This window comes from Dioscorea cayenensis, unplaced genomic scaffold, assembly GCF_009730915.1.
Source record: "Dioscorea cayenensis subsp. rotundata cultivar TDr96_F1 unplaced genomic scaffold, TDr96_F1_v2_PseudoChromosome.rev07_lg8_w22 25.fasta BLBR01000269.1, whole genome shotgun sequence".
NCBI lineage: Eukaryota > Viridiplantae > Streptophyta > Magnoliopsida > Dioscoreales > Dioscoreaceae > Dioscorea > Dioscorea cayenensis.
In genome coordinates this window covers 56,361-60,527 of record NW_024086660.1, presented here as the reverse complement: position 1 = coordinate 60,527, position 4,167 = coordinate 56,361, and positions in this window count along the sequence as shown.

The window sequence follows — 4,167 nt, the reverse complement described above, 5'->3', positions numbered from 1 at the left end:
GCCAACTCGAATACGAGGAGGTTGGCACACACTCTAACATCTCACATCGACCTATGTCTTGGCGTTTGAACCTTAGCAAGATTTCCTCAAAATCAGACATTGTAACCCACATTGGCTTCTTTCCTTTATACTTGGCCTCACTGACCCTACACGCTTGCAGTAACATAAAAAAACACATATTAGTGTAAAAACCTGAGAAAAGTAATGCTCAACATAAGGAATGAACGCTTCACATTCACATCGCACAAGCACTTATCAAACTCCATGGAGCAAGATACAATCAATAATGAAATCGAAAGTAAAAACATGTAATCTATAGGAAAACACCCTCGGTATTCATGTCAGTGGTCTTGTGGAGTAGCGTCGTCCTCTCCAAAGGTCCCCTTGTCAAGACTAAGGTACACCTCGCCGGATCGGTGCCAATGAAAAGCTCCCCGATAACTATCTTCCAAGAGAAGCGTGATGTCAAAGTTATAGAACCACTCCAAAAAGCCTTGCCAAAGCATTGCCAAAAATACTCTCGAATCCACACTTTTCATCAAAAGCGGCATAAGCGGGCACACATCCATGCTGTAGAATCGCGTCACTTCTTCAATAAAAGTTGTCATTAATGAAGATCTTGCTATCATTGCACAAGTCGGGATACACAAATGTGACCACCTTTGTGCCCTCAAACCATTGTAATTGCTTGGCGCATGGAGGTTGGCACACATTCATGTATCTTCAATCACAACTTATGTCTTCACATTTATTCACTCCAAGACTTCATCAATAAATTACAATCGCTAATGCACTTTAGCTTCTTTCTTTCATTTTTAGCTTCACAACTCTTCATAAAGCGAAAGTTCACAAACACACATGTTGTAGTGCTAAAACCTAATTAAAGTAATTCTCATCGTAAGAGAAGAATACTTTGTATTACTAATACACAAGCACATATCAAACTCCCCACACTTAAGCTTTTTGCTTGTCCTCAAGCAAAAATAAAAACGATGAAGAATAGAAGAAGGAAATATTGAAAGTGCTTGCCTTAGGGTTCACCAAAAGCATGCAAGGGAAGCATTCTACAAGTCTGGGAAGTTTCAACACCAAATACGAAAAATCATTGATCAAGCTAAAAACTCGAATAAAAAAGGACAACAAACCCAAAATCGTGTAAGTGTGTGAACTCAATCAAATCAATCCAAAGTATACTCCTCAAAGTTCTAAAATAAGGGACTTATTTATATACAAAACAAAGTAAAAAGGTGGCAGTAGCTTCAAACATCCTCTAAGGTAGCCCTTTCCGAAGCGGCCGCTAAGGTGGCTTTCACACTTTTCGAGGGTGGTTGATTTTTCTACCGTAGTAGCTTTCGCTCATCCTATAAGATATCTCTTTCTCTCATTAGGGGCATAACTAGTATCGACTCATGAGAGTAGCTTCATACTTCATAGGTGGTAGCTCTTTCCACCCCCCAATGCATAACCAAACAAGTATAAAAATTTTCTTCTTTTTCCATTTTTTTAGCAAAATGAAACACATGAAATTAAAGCTACTTAGTCCCTTAAACACTTACTTGAGTGTCCAAAAGAGTTTAATGAGCTATTAGTGAAATAAGTGTGAATCGGACAAAAATTGCTAGAAATTCAAGTAAAAACTAGAGCATGAGAACATTCAATATTAAAAATTCTCCTAAACTCAAGAATACAATCATTGCAACTAAGGTGAATAATAGCGCTTGTGTGTTAAGAATCTAAGTATTCTTTCATTACGATGAGCATGACTTTTACCAGGTTTAAGCACTAATACATGTGTATTTGTGTTCTTTTACACATGTAGGGTTGTGAAGCTAAGTATTAAGAAAAAAATACAAAAGTAGATCGTGAATGCACTATTTGGTGGAATCTTGGAAGCAACAAACATGAAGACACAAGTGGGGCTCTAAGATACGTGAATGTGTGCCAAGCTCCATGTATTCAGATTATTACAATGAGTTGGAGGAGCACAAAGGCAGTCACATTTGGTTATCCCAACTTGTACAATGATAGTAAGATCTTCACCAATGAACCCGTTCATTAAAGAAGTGATGCGATCTACGACATAAACGTGTGCTCGTTTATGTTGCCTCGATGAAAAGTGGATTCGGGAGTGTTTTTCGGTGGGTAGCAGCATGGCGAGGTTATCGTGGCGAATCAATGTAACAGATTCTGTAGCGATTCATTTTGTTCACAACATCTTTGAAAATCCGAAATCTAGAGAATTCACATGCAGTGTGGAAATTCCACAGGGGCATGTGGAAGATCCAGTGGCCCGTGTGGATGCCCTATTCCAGCCTATTTAAAGTTGTTTTGAAGCCCGATTTCAGGATTGCTTTCCCCATCGTTTCCCCAACTTGAGAGAGGGCGGCAGCTAGGGTTTTGAGAGATATTGTCCAAGGGATTTGGAGAGGTTCTCTGACTTCAATATCATGCTCTATTTGGAAGAAAGTTAGTGGGAGTGCCGCGATGTGTATCCCTAGGCCGGACAAAGGGACCTTTGGAAGAGTCGAGGCTTCTCCACAAGACCATCATCACGATTATCGAGGGGATTTTCTATGAATTACTTGCTTTTACATTCGATTTCATTATTGGTTGTAACTAGCTCCATGGAGAGCTAAACCCCCTAGTGGGTACTTGGATTTGTGAACCCTAGGATGTATTTGTTTCATTAAACATTTTATTATTGTTTCATTAATTGATGCTCTAATTGAGTTCCAATCTTTAATGTTTGATTGAATGAATACTCCCTTTAGAGTGACAATAGAGTGGAGAGTTCTTATTGGTAACCCTTGTGAGTGAGTGACACACCATGAAAGTTAGACAAAGCTAGATTAGAGACGGTTGAGAGGGTGAGTTGAGAGGAGTGGAGCGTCCATTTTCCCCTCCGGTGTGATTTATCCTACCTCCATTTCCTCCAGTTATTTGCGGTCATAGTAGAGTGAACATGCTAAGGGATGATCTTTTGCTGGGGCTTAGTTGCGAGAGAACCTTGCGGTGAAAGCATTGAAGTGATTTTTAGCACCTAGGGAGCTTAATTGTGACTAGGGACCTTCCAGCAGGCATAGGGCCGATTGTCTTTGTAGCAATCAGCATGTAACTCATCTCCATGACACCCAGAAATTCACGAGGTGTCAGCATAGGGCCAGTATACTGGCCCGTTTACCGATCGGGATCTGGGCATATAAAAGGCTTATTAGGGCATCATTTAGGGGACTTTTGGACACCACTCTCCACCATCATCCTCTAGAGCTTCAAAGCTGCGGGAGAAGGCGGTCAGGGGCAAATCGAGAGGGAGAAGAAGGTTACCCTCAAGGAAAATGATTTAGGAGCTCACCGGCGTAGATCCGACGAGTTCTCATCACCACCTTCTAGTCTTCATCTTAGGGGAGTTTGTTATGAACTTTTCTTTGTATCTCTTATCTTCTACACTTGCTCCTTTGTTGATGATGAACTAGACTCCCAAAGATCACGGGCATCACGGTGAACCTTACGATGAACTTTGCTTATATAGATGCTTTGATTTACATTTATGGCATTTTGTGTGGTTTGTGATCCTCGCTTGGTTCTCTTTGATGTAGTTGTTTTTGCATGAGAACTTTGTGATTCAACTTCTAGGTTGTATTTGAGAGCGTGACCATCGCCCTTATACTAGACACACCTTGCTTGGAAGGGGATACGCGTATGAATACACCATGACCATTGGGTATTTCATACCCCTCAACTCATTAGCCCTGTACCTAGGTTGAGTTTCGGCCCTAATTTGAGATTTCCCCTAATTGTAGCTGATCGTGGGAGGATTTGGTCGGGAAGAGTTTCGAGCCAATACTCTTATTGGATTAGGGATTACCACCTTGACCATCGGGGTAATCTATTTTTGGATGTCTCTTGGTCCAACCACCGTTGCCTTTGTAATTCTAGCATTCATCTAGCATTAGTAGTCAGGGGATCCTAGCTCGGGAGACCTCGCACTTTTCATTACTGCGCTTCTTTAGTTTGCTTGTGTGGTGACCCTTAGTCCATGTGTTTATAGTTTCTTTTCTTTTGTTATTTTCCTTATCTTGTTTTAATCATATATTTGGTAGACTAGGCGATTGCCATACGGGAGAGTAATAGCGGCTCTTGGGACCCCAAGGGAATCAGACCCACATG